This window comes from Zonotrichia leucophrys, chromosome 4A (assembly GCF_028769735.1).
Source record: "Zonotrichia leucophrys gambelii isolate GWCS_2022_RI chromosome 4A, RI_Zleu_2.0, whole genome shotgun sequence".
In the NCBI taxonomy this organism is placed as follows: domain Eukaryota; kingdom Metazoa; phylum Chordata; class Aves; order Passeriformes; family Passerellidae; genus Zonotrichia; species Zonotrichia leucophrys.
In genome coordinates, this window is record NC_088174.1 from 7,943,094 (window position 1) to 7,955,988 (window position 12,895).

Sequence of the window (12,895 nt, forward strand, 5' to 3'; positions counted from 1 at the left end):
GGCTGGAGTTTTCCCAGAACGCAACAAGAAAAGAAGAAAACCTCAGTGAACCTCCCCCTCATTCCCACTCCTTCCTCCCCCACAAATCACAGTCAAGAGGCCTGTGCTTGCAAAAGCAGCATTTCCTGGAGGATTCTTTCTTCAAATCACTCCTTTTCTAAATTCAGACAAAACACACAACTCAAAATCCATTTGCATATGGTATGTACGCATACAAGGACACCTCTCCCAAACACTGACAAGCACAAGGCAAAGCAAAAGGTCTAAAGCACCTTTAAACCCCCAGTGCCCAGGGATCCCCACATCTTCCACTCCAGATCTCACAGCATTCCCAGGCACCTGTGCAGAGTGCAATGGCTACCTGACAACACTTGGCTTGGCACTGCAACAGCTGAGCAGGGGCTGGGGGCCTTGTCTTTCTGCTCTCAGAAAGAACAGAACAGAACATTTCTGCTAAGCACAAGCACATCCTGAATCCAGACCTTTTCACAAGCTCCCTGTGCCAGATGCATTTAACACCTAACATATCACAAGTAGCAATTCTCTATCCAGCATGTCCCTCCTCCACTTTGTGTCTCTCAAATGAGCCTTGTGGCCCCAGGGGTGCCAGGGCTCTTCTCTCCCTGGCACTGCTGGATGGAAATTGTTCTTATTAGTTGCCATGGTCCCATTTAGGCACCCAGGTTTTCAAGGTGCCCAGCCACACCAACACCACTATTCTCCACAGTGAGCTCAGGACACAAAACTTCAATCATGTTTACTTCTCACTGCTATCTTTCATCGCTCTGACAGCACCCTACTGATGACCTTGGGCATCTGACTTCATCCTTTTGTTTCCAGTGTGTTTGACATGAGTCAACCTGGCACCCAGCCCCCCTGGAGCATCCAGACCCTGCCTTAAACATCTCTGCTTGTTTTCCAGGCCTGACTTTTAGGCATTTATTGTAGATCTTTAAAACGGTTTTCACAGAAAATATGCTTTGAGATCCTCAGAGTGCAGAATAATACTAGACACATGCACCTACTGCTCACTGCCTTCTGGCACCAACATTCAAAATTCCAGTGAGCACAGAAGGGAGTCTGAGCTGCCCCTTCCAGGGCAAGGGGGATCAGGAGTCAGACACAGCCAGCTCCATGGATGACAACACAATGCCCCACCAGCACTGCAGGGCAGACCAGGGCAAGGTGTCTTCTGCGTTATGACCCCACCAACCAAAGCCATCAGTCTGATGAGAACTTGTGCTTAGAGGCTGCTGGATCATGCAAGAGCACAACTTTTTCCTCTCCTTGCCCAAAAGCCAGTCCTATTATGGGTTGATTTTGGGATTATGTTTACCAGACTCTTGTGGGTACATTGGCAGCTCTGTGTGATTCCTGTTTCAGTACACAAGCAATTACAGTCAGGATAGATGCAATCCTGAAACACAGTCACATGTGTCCAGGTATACCATGAGGGCAGGCTCTGCCATTCTGCTGAGATCAGCAATGCAAACATGAAATGCAGCTCAAAAAGTACTCAAGAATCAGGTATCAGACCTCCTGTGCCATGAGTGGGCCTGGGAACTTCATCCATGTGCTGCTGTGTTCCCTAATGGAGATGAAAGAGAGCTTACCAAACCAAGGATTTAGAACTGGAAAACTACCTTGTAACCAGATTCTTATTACTACATGAAGAAGATTGGCATTCACCTTGAGTGTCCAGAGTGCTCCACAGACCATGGGAGAAGACAGAGCATGTCCTGAAGATCAGGCTGTTCAAAAGCTCTGTTCATATTACACGTTATGGTGTAGAAGTGCCCCCTAATTAGAGATGCTTTGTGGACAATTTACTTCAGAAACACACAAAGAGAGCAGAGGTTCCAGCATTCCAGTACCACAATAGATTTCAAAAACAGTCCAGGACACAACCTCTGTGTGTGAACTGCCAATACACTGCAGAAAAGAATAAGACTCCACTCTCAGTTTCTGCCTTCTGAAATGCTAACCATTATTCATTAGTGCCCCCAAAGAGGGGGATTCTGCATTCCCGTAGTGCAAGAAGAAGTGGAGAGAGAAGAAGAGTATGGAGAGAAGTTGTAGCACAGGCCATGGGGCAGAAATTAAAGGAGAAGACTATCCCCACAGACTGCCACTCTAGATACTTCCAAATATTACCCCACCTCTCTCTGGTCCATGCATCCTACAAAGTGCAAGGCACCTTCCTCAAAAATAAACAAATCAAGGAGCAAATTCTCTCTTAGATTTTTGCTAGAAATCTCCCTTCTTCCCAGCCTGAATTCTCTGAAATGAAGAAAGAGTCAGAGCACAGCACAGCTGATGTATCCCACATCTGTAGGAAATGCCACCCTGAGCTGCCTAGGCTTGCTAAAGAGATCAAACGTGGATGTAAGCAGCTCTTTTCTGGAGCAGGCATCGTTTCAGTTGTTAAAATATTCATGCACCAATAGGAGCTGTGGTATCAATGTCTGTCCCTGATACAAACAAACCTGAGCTTAAAGCCTGACAATCTGTGTTATGCAGAGTGGAATCACAATTAAAAGCCTTTCCCAAGCCTCCATTTCTGCAAACACACATATGACAGCTTTTCTGGTGACACATCAAGAGCAACCCAAATCCAAGTCCACAATCTTCTGCCTGTGAGGGCAGGAGGCATTAAAAACAGCTTTAGCAAATGCCCAGGATTTTAATTGCGTGCTATCAGTTTTTCTCTCTCAGGTTTACCATGCACCAGCAGCCCTGTGGTTCATCTGGGGAGTGGCTGGATGCACCTGATAAATATGAGCTGGCATCTGGGCACTGCAGGTTGAATCAAGACTCTCTGCAGGGAAGCGCCTAGAAAATTTCTGATCTGGAGGATTTTCTCCTTCACAATAGGGAATAGAGAAGTAGCAGACAGAAAATGGAAAACATTAGGCCTTTCACTCCCCTCAAGAGACACAGAGAAGTACTTTCCAGTGCCCTTTCTAAATAGGGAAACTGATTTTTTGATGCCAGCAAATGGACAGAGGCTGGGGGTGGGTACAGCTACTGCCCCTTCAGCAACACTGTCTGGAGAAATGAGTGCACCCAGGTGACATGGCAAGAAATGTTTAAATGTTTTAGTACTGCCCTCGTCACATGCAGCGAACTGTGCATACACCCTGCAGAGCAACACTGAGCCTGCGAAGGTGCCAGAGCATTTTCAACACTTGAGGATTAGAGAGGAAATGAGAATGGTTTGGCCCTGGAGTCTGTGCTGTACTGCAATGTTGAAATGGCAGTTTGTTTCAGGCTTATGGGCATCTATGGCTGGACAAAAATGACATTGCAGTACCCTGAGTTGTGGCAAGGCAAAGCAAAGCATGTGCATGAGCAGCAAGCTGGACCACAGCACAGAGCTCAGTGGTCCATGTGCCAGGTGTCACTTTCAGAAGTCAAAGGGTCACACCCAAATGTTCGTTTCCACTCCCTGACAAAGCACACTTTTGCCACTGGGACAATAAACAAACATGAAATTACCCAAAGATTCATTCAGTATGTTTTGGATCCAAACTGCCTTAATCTGCTTCTGATGGCAATAAGACAGTTCATATGACCAGAGCAGAGCAAAGGATGCGTATCCAACCTTACCTCTGCCATTCTCCAACTCTGACCCTTACAGGGCCGTATCAGAGCACCACACCAAGCCCCAAAACCAGCACCTGGAGGCACTGAATACTCTTCCAGCTGTGGAACTGGCAGCACAGACTCCAGGGCAGAGACAAGCTTTGTTCTGCACCACTCAAGACTCAGTCACATCTGTTGGTACACTACTAGAAAGTAAGTGACAATAAAACTAATGTCGGGAAATGAGCACACTGAATATATAACAACACAATTTTACCCTTGAACACTTATGCACACAGCCATAATGGTAAGCCTTTAGAGCAAAACAAAGCAACATTCACAACAGAGGTTTCCTAACTGAGCAGGATATGCCCCTCTTTAAGAGGGACATGATTTCCAAGTCTACCTCTGGAAGGAATGATATAAGACAGGGCATCAGAGTAGCTGGAGGTGCACCTAGGCCAGTGCTCAAGAGCCAGACTTGCAGGAAGGGCTGGTGCCATATGCTGACACAAAGACCCTCCCAACCCAGAAGCCAACAACCTGGAGTGCTTGTAGGCCTGTCTGTCCCCTGCCCAGGGCTTCCTGGGATCAAGGGCTCCAGAAAAGGGGACATGAGACTGCAGCAACAACATCACAGGCTTCCTGGATGCCTATCAGCAGCACAGCCAGGGCGGATGCCATGGTGCTTGCCCAGAGCAAAGTGCACCCAACCTGCCACATCCCACACCACCTGAGGCAGTGAGTGCCACCTTGCAGCCCCATTCCCTGTCTCAGAAAGCCCAGGAAGCCAACTCATAAACAGTGCACTGTCAGAGCTGAGCTGGAGCAGTGCAACTGAACGAGCAAAATGAGAATCCTTTGGCAATCTCCAACAAAGCACAGTGACACACTTGCTGTTCACTGCATACAAGCCACAGCTGCTGACGTTCACCTGGGGACAATCTGCAGAACTCCAAGCACTGAGACTATCCACTAGCAAACCACACAATTTCATCACATTTTTCTATTATAAAATTACTGCTAGGAGCAGGAGACAACCAGCGACAGCAGGTCTGAGAGAAGAAATTCACATCAGTGTCTCTACCTGCGCTGACCCTGGCCCAGTGAAACCTACTAATTACCACTCAGCCTAATGCCATACTTCAAATAACCGAAAAATCAAAGTCAACATAAGGGAAGATCCACAAGCTCAACTATTTGTGTCTGAAAGGTAAAAGACAAAACAGAGCTACAGGGAGAAAATGCTAGCTACATACAAAATAGCACTAGTGAATGAAAAAGTTTATTTCTGCAGGTGAAATTCACGTTCTTCTCTCTCCTTTCTACCACTGCCCTCCCTCCCTGTTAAGTTCTTGGAGAAAAGCTTCAAGCACCTTTGGCATGAGCTAAGGATGGTAATGAAAGAGGAAGGTCACAGCGAACTTCTGCCTGCCCACTGTGCAGCACAGCAAGAACAGAAATCAGTACTCAAACCAGAGAAGCACAAAGTGACAGCACTGTTAATGTCCCAAAGTCACAGGGAGTCCAACCAGAGCAGCAGCGGAAGCCAAATCTGGCAACATTTCCCCTGCGACCGGTTCTGTGCAGGCATGGCTAAAATGAAGGAGGAGCTGCAGGCAGATCTGAAAGACCTTCAGATTCCCAGCTGGTTTTGATCCCAGAACACAGGCAGCTCCAGGGACGCTTGGATCCACAGTCACAATTAAAGTATTAAAAGAAAAAGAGAAGAAAGCTTCAGGCAAAGGGAACAGGAACTGAAAATGGGACTATCCCCACAAACTAGCTCTCCTCTAGAAGCAAATGTTGCCGGGCCAAGAAATGGCTAACACAAGAGCTGGATTTGCTACAGCCAACAACATGTTGCAGAGTTGAATGTGTCTGATCTATCCCTGGAATTGTATGTGTGAAACTTGCAAAGCAATACAGGGGGCTGGAGGAAGACAACCTCTTGTGCCCAATTTTGTTTTTCTAGTCTTTGTGAGTCAGCTCAAGACACACAAGACAATCTAGACTCCAACTTCCACACATTTTCTGTGTTTTGGTCAGATGCTTACAGAGGAATTGCCCTGTCAACAGTCTGCCTGGAAAGGTAAAGTTCTCTTCCCTGTACTCAACAGTAAAATGCTCTCCAACTTCTGGGAAACCCTCCTACAGTCTCACTGGGCGTGTTAGCTTAGAAAGCACAAAGCCCCCATCAGTCCCTACAAAAAGGCAGCACACTTGTGTTAGAGCCCTGAGGTGAATGAGGCCCAAGCCCATGGTCTGTGACAACCAAAGCAGCTCACCCTGGCTATTGCCTCCTGCAGCACTGCTGCCACAGCTGTTCTCAAACTGTTGCTGCTGCAAGTGGTGGCCCGTGAAGCCTGAAACTTAATCCTGTAACAGGAGCTCCTGAGACTTACTTTTAGTTATCCAGAGTCACTCAGTGAAGAAATGCCATCCATGCACATCTTGCTTCAGAGTACAACCTCCTGTGCAGCCCAGAGGCAGCTGCTTGCAGCCCCCCACCCACAAAGCCAGCCAGCCCCCAGCCCCAGCACTGTGCCTGCCACCAGCTCCTGTGCCCAGTTCCACACTCAAGGAATGCAGCCCCCACCCATGCAGCTCCACACAGCCACAGGCATCACCCTCCCTCACCAGCCCATGCTCACCGCACAACACCGGCTCAGGGCAACCCTTCCCCTCCATGCATGGCCTGCCATGGCAACCTTCACTGCCGGGCCTCGAACAACGCACCTGTCCTACAAACCATTACCCCTGACCCCTGATTTACTCCACATTCTGCTCACATCGTTGGGTACCCTGTGACTGGAAGGCCGAGGCTCCTCTGCAGCCATGTGCCACACTTCCACTTCCCCCGGCACAGCGTCCACCTCCCGGAGCGGTGCCCGAGCCCCTCCTCCCCGCCTGACAGCCACAGAGAAGGTGGATCCACCCGAGAGGAGCCAGGAGAGCCGGACTCATCACCGCTGTGTCCCGCTCGGGCAGGCAGGCAGCAGCCTGGCTACGGCCCTCCCGACAGCCCGTCCTCCTCCCCCTCCTCCTCGCTCCGAGACGCTCCATGTCAGCCCGAGAGCCGCTCAGCAAAGCCCCTGCTGATCTCCGGCCTCAGGCTCCCCGTGCAGGCATCCCCGACCGTGCCCAGCAAGACAAGAGAAAGCAGCGTCCCCTCTCGGGCAGCCCCGGCGCCGGCTCGGATCCGGGCAGGTGGGGCATCAGCGGCACGGAGCCTTGTCAAGGGTTTGCCAAACCCTGCACACAGATACCCCGGCTATTCGCTGCTGGCACACGCCGTGCCCACCCCGCAAACGAAGGAAGGGCGAGGGGAGAGGCAAAATCCAGCCCCTCGACACCCCTCGGGCTGCAGGGCCCCAAACAACCCCGCTCCTCCCACCCTGGGCCCACCATCTCTTTCAGATGTTGCTGGCTTTGAAGCCATGGCTTCTCCTGCCTGAATTCCCTCAGCCTTCCACGTTAAACCCTTCGCTGTGTTTAAAACAAGGGTCGTTTTCTGGCATCGGTAAAAACTGGATCTGCAAACTGCCTCAGTGACCAGCAAAAGGGGCCACTCGTGCCGAGTGCACCCCCCCGGCGGAGGAGGGGAGCCTGGAGCGGCCAGACATCGCGCTGGAGCACTTCCTCGGCTGGCTGGTGTACAAGTCTGGGACAAAGGGACAACCCAGCACAGGGACCAGCTCCAGTGTGGCATCAGGCACCACCATGCACGCACAGAGAGAGACCACCCTTCCCTGAAGGGATTTCGGGAGAAACTTGGCAGGTGCCAAGGTCAATCGGATGCGCGTTGCCAATAACGAGTATTAAAAAAGAAAAAAAAAAAAAAAAAAAGGGAAAAAAAAAAGGCGGGGTTATTTATAGCCCAGAATTTCTCACTCCTCTGCAGAAGCGCAGCCCAGAGGCGGCATTGTTGGGAGATGGAGAACACACGCACCGCGGCCGCGTTAATGGCCGGTGCCGGCGCTGACACAACTTCAGCTGCGGCTCTGCGGCTCCGGGAATCCTTCCCGCAGGACACCGGGCTCCGGCCACCGCCGACTGCCCGGCAACACACGTGTCACTGACGGCAGCGGCACCCCGGAGACGCAGCGACAGCCCCGCCACCGGCGCACCCCGGCCCTGCCCGCGGCGTCATCCTCCCATCGTCGGGAGGAGACGGAGCGCCGCAGACGCGGCCACGGGCACCGCGCTTCGCCGGCGGCCGCAGGGCCCGGCCGGGGTTATCTGGACCCGCCCCGGCCGAGGTTACCTGGAACAGCGGTCGCTCATTGCTGCGCGGCCCGGGTTACCTGGAGCCGCGGCGCTCATTGCCGCCCGGCCGGGGTTACCTGGAGCCGCCGCCGCTCATCGCCGCCCCGCCCGTCCCCCGCCGCCGCCGCCGCCGAGCGCCCCCCGGGCGCGGCCCGTCCCCCCGCGCCGCCAATCGCCGCGCGCGCGCCCGCCCGCCCCGCGCGTCGCGGGGCCGCCGCAGCGGCGCTGGCGCAGCCAATGGGCGCGGCGGGCGGCCGGTGACGACACACGGGCCGGGGCTGGGGCTGGGGGCAAATCTCGTGTTTCAGGGCAGCGCGCAGGGAAAGCGCGGCGCGGGGGGGTGCCCGCCCTCCCAGCCCCGAGCCCGGGAGCCCCTCCAGAGGGGTGCGGGAACCTGGGAGGTGCCACCTGCGCCGGCCGGCAGTGCAAGGGGTCCTGAAAGGCATCATCACCCTCCCTGGTCTTCGTCCGCTGGGAATAGGAAATGCACCGTGAAATTCGGGGCTCCCCCGGATGACGTGTGCATGTGACAGCCTGTGGGCTTCTCCTGTCCGCATCCAAACGTGGGAGAAGCCCGGCGGGAGTGAGGCTGGAGCATTAGCTCCGGCCACTCCTGCCACAAAGAGGGCACTCCTTGCAAACATCTCCCTCGCACCAGAAGAAAAAAATCTTATTCACGGTCTGTGTTTTGCATTCTTCATTCTTTTAGAATTATGATTCCCTAGGCAACGTGTGGTCCTTCTGCTCCTTCTGAATCCACGAGTTCAGCTCCTCCATCCATGAAAGGTACCAAACGTAGAAACAGACTCAGTTTTGATGAGGATGGTCTCACATTTACAATATTTCCAGAGGGGGGAAAAAGAAAAAAAAGTACCGATAAACATGACCAAATTTACAATCTCTGCAGCAGAGCCCACAGGGCCCTGGGCATGGAGCAGTGCTGGGGCTGGGAGCACCAGCCATGCTCTGAGCTCCGGGCTGTGCCCGGTGCCAGGAAGCTCTACCAGCTCCAAGTGCCACGATGGAAAGGGCTGTGCTGTTACATACCAAAGTAAGCACACCTTTTGACCATTATTTTGTTTGATTTGTTGGGGATTTTTTCCTGATGGAGATGCACAGAGTATGTGTAATAACACATGACAGAGCAGCCAAGGGCAAGCAATGAAGACTTACCTTCTGCTGGTTGCTATTGCCAAAGGTAAGGCAGGCCACATGTTTCCAAGAGAAGATAAACTGTCCCAGCCCCAGCACACCACATGTGATCTTCTCTGACCATGAGTGATCAGGCTGCTGCCTTACAGCTCGTTCAAAGGACCGGTTCTCCAGAAGCAAGAACTCACTGAGTCACCAAGTGCACACTGACGTGACAAGCAGCCCTGACTGAATCACTGCCATCCCCTCCTGCTGTAAGCCGAAGTCTCACCAAGGTTCTCTTCCCCAGTGTGAGTCAAATCTGTCACTTAGCTGGCTGGTTCTGCAGTGATTACAGTCAAGCCATAGAGCAAATTGTCAGTGTTCTTTCCACTCCCACAGAGAATTACTCCTGTGGATAGATGACTTTCAGGATCTTCTGAGGTAAGCAGGAATTATGAAAATTTGCTGTTCCTCAACAATGGAAGAAGAGGCCTTCTATTTTCTGCTGCATGTAGTGTCCATGTGACAGTGTCATGTCCAGTGACAGCACTGCGTGCATCCAGGAGGGCTGGGACAAGCAGTGGGGTAACTCCTGCAGAGGACACACTCTTGTTGAGCCCAAGGGGGTTAATTAGCAGAGGATGCAGGCTTTGGCCTTCGGCTCTTCTCCTGTCGAAGTCCATGTAAAGCTTTTGGAAGAATGTCCCGTGCCTGCAGTGAGAAGGGAACGCAGCTGAAGGAGCTGCCAGGGTCCCTGCAGGCTCACCCAGCCCTGCAAACCACACTGGCTGCTGCAAACTGCTGTTTACAACAGCCCAGAGCAGGAAAGGACTGAGCAGATGGGGGACCAGCCACCTTCAGAGTAAAAATCCTTCCCAATGGCTTTGGAAAGAGTGGGTCATTCACCAGCCCCACACCCTGGAGTACCATGAGCCGTGGGAAGTACAAGTCCTGCTTACAGGCTTCCAAAAGAGGGAGGCAGCTCAAGGAAAATCTGCACATAGAGCATGAAATCAGGCAATTACAGTTGTTAGGACTGAATCTGCAAGTGAATCACTTCTATTCCTTTTAAAAGAAGTCCAACTAAAATCTAGTTTTAGAATAAACTTTCAGCAGAACTGCTCATATGAGCACCATAAGAAAACTGCAGGCTCTCTGAAGCACCAAGCCCAGGTCAGGCTGCCCTTTGCCAAAGGCTGGGCAACAACAGATGAAGGAAGAGTTTCAGTTTCCTTTCCCCTGTGAAAGAACAGAAACTTGACTCTGTGACTGCATGCAGTAAAAAAGCAGATCAGATCTCTTACACTCAGCCCTGTCCAAAGCTACAACTCTCCTGGGAGCCAAAGAAACTTTGCAAGCATTGACTGTGCACAGTGGAGGTTTGCCTGAAACTTACAGAGGGTTTTTAAATGTCCGTGCCTTTCAGGTTGGCCTTTGGAGACCGCAAAGCCCTTGAAGCTGTGCATTTCAGCCCTCCGGGGCTCTCCAGCTTTCTTCAAGCTGTTAAATGGAAGTCAGCTGTCCCATACCTGATAGAAAGCTGACTTTGCATGCCTGTCCCATGCTTTCCTGGCAAAGGAGACAAAGAGTGGCAGCAAAAGGCCACAAAGGGGAAATTGCTCAAACCGCAGAGCTCCCCTGCTCCTCATGCCAGCTGTAAGGAGGCTGACCCTGTTGGAGCTGGAGGGCTCTGCTGCACTCTATAAGGAGCTGCATGTGCTGACAATGGGCACATCGCTCAAGCACATTGCTGGGAGAGGGCAAAAAAGAAAAAAATAATGAGTGCATGGTCAAGGTACCTACACAGTCCCAGGGTGCCGGGCTCGGCAGTGCAAGCTGGACTTGCTTCATCCAGGGTCCACCTGGGATGGTCTGAGCTGTGCCTGACCTGCAGAGTGTGGCTGAGTGACCTGGCCCAGACATGGACATGGCGACGGCTTTGTCCTCACAGGGCATAGGAAAGCAGGTCAGTCCCTGCTAGACATCAGTTCCCTGTGACTGTCACATGCATGTCCCAGCGAGCTGGAAATGCTTTGAGAGTCCACACACCCACCCATGAGGTCCAGCCTCCAAGATCCCAGGGCCTGCCCAAATCCTGAACACAGCCTTCATCTACACCAGAATTGGTCCTGCCACATTTATCACACCTTGCTGGCAAACATGACACAGTCTGAGCAGTAAGTGTGACTGCTGATGGGGTGTCAGTAGGTTTTGATGAGAAGAGGTTATCCCATTAAGGATCCCAATAGCCCCTCACACTCAATGGTAGCTGCCAGAGAGCTCATTTTACAGATAAAATTAACTCCAACCGTCAATCCATCCCCATCAACAAAACCCCAATAAGAAGCAACCTATTCTGTCCCCTAAGAGCTGTGGGTATTCCAGTCCCCTGCAGGTTTCCCCCATGCCAGGCTGCTGAGGCACCAGCACCTGGCCCCATGGTCCCACTCCTCCCCAAGGCTGCATTACATACACGGGGCACTGAGGGAGCCTCTCTGCCTGCCCTGCAGAGACCAGGCAGCTCCAGGGGGGTCTGGAGTGGCACAACAGCAGCACCTGATTCACTGTGCCAGGGGCTGGAGTGGAGAGCACTGGAGGGAGGGGACACAGAGGGATGCTGAAAGCTGACAATTAAATTTGGAGGCCAGCTTGGCCCATGATGTCATGGCTGCCCAGCCATTGGCTGTGGGTGAGCATCTGCTGGGAGCTGGTCATAGTTATTTTCCTGAGGTTCAGACCTTTCCCAGCGGCTCTGAATCAAGCTGGTTGTCCTGACAACCTGGATAGTGGCAGCTTCTGATAACCACGTAATGAGGTTGTCACAAAAAGGAGCCCCTCCATCAGAGAAGTTTAGGGATCATTAATGTTTCCAAGGGATTGGAAGGAAGAAGAGGTAAGGGGACCATCTGGCGACGCCGGACCACGTCAACAGCCTCCCTTGGCAAGGAGCTTCATTAGACAGGAACCACCTACCGACAGTAGCGATGGGAACAGGCAGGCAGCCTGCCAGCAGCCCAGGGTCCCCACTGCTCAGCTGGGCAGCGCTGACATCCAGGCAAAGACAGAGCAGGGAGGACACACAGGTGCTGCCTGGGAGTGATTCAAGTTGCTGAGCAGGGGAAGTGCCCAGGGCTCACGTGGGATCAGGACAGTAACAGCCTGGGACAAGTGACACAGTGAGGCTGGCACAGAGACCTTCCCAACTCTCACACGCTGCCTCCTGCAGGGTAAGGACTGGCAGACTCTGTGCCCTAGCTTACCCCATTTGCAGGTAGCTGCTGTGAGTGGTTAGAATAGTTCCCACTCCTGTCCTGCAATCCTGCTCAGGGCAGGGCACAGACTTACAGCAATGCAGCTCATTCAAAGAGAATTCTGCTGTCTTGAGGAGCCCTCTCAGCTCAGTTGCAAGATATCCCCTCAAAACTGAACCTGTGGGATCATGCAAGGCACCAAACACCGTGTCTTCCCCTGGGATCTTCTCAACCTAGGAAATACTTTGTCCTTCACCATGTCCTTGTGAAACAGGGATTCATTCATCCTGTACTCAGACTGCAAGGTACCTCCTGTGGCTGCAATAACAGTGGGTTGAGGTGCTGCAGGGAAACCTTTGTGGATGGCAGTAACACCATAACTTGGAGAAGCTCAGTTGCCAAACTGCTGATCCCCAGGACCAACTTCCTGGAAAAGAATGCCCACCTTCATGTTAAATAATACACTTTTTTAAAAAAACTTGCCTGTAAAATGATCAAGTCTGAATCTTTCCTAAGAGGAGACAGAAATTACCTCCACAGATAAGTCCTTATGAATCTTCCAGCAACAATTGACAGAATGTGTCTTTTATGCCATTTTAATCTGTTTTTAAAATATCTACTAAGTGTAAACACTTGCTAAAGTCAGTATACGACTT

At 52.0% G+C, this 12,895-nt stretch overlaps 1 protein-coding gene across 6 annotated transcripts in view; it reads right to left on the reverse strand.

Moving 5' to 3' along the window:
* The window catches only part of PAK3 (p21 (RAC1) activated kinase 3), a 124,635-nt gene that overhangs the window by 63,244 nt on the left and 48,496 nt on the right, over window positions 1-12,895 (reverse strand). Inside the window, exon 1 of one of the 6 annotated variants that reach the window (XM_064713294.1) lies at window positions 7,932-8,032. The exons of 2 other annotated variants lie outside the window; for them this stretch is intronic. The gene's annotated coding sequence lies outside the window, so the exon portion shown is untranslated. Of the gene's footprint in view, window positions 1-7,537; window positions 7,558-7,852; window positions 8,033-12,895 lie in introns of those variants that run through there. 3 more of the 6 variants (XM_064713293.1, XM_064713297.1, XM_064713298.1) reach the window with 3 other exon arrangements.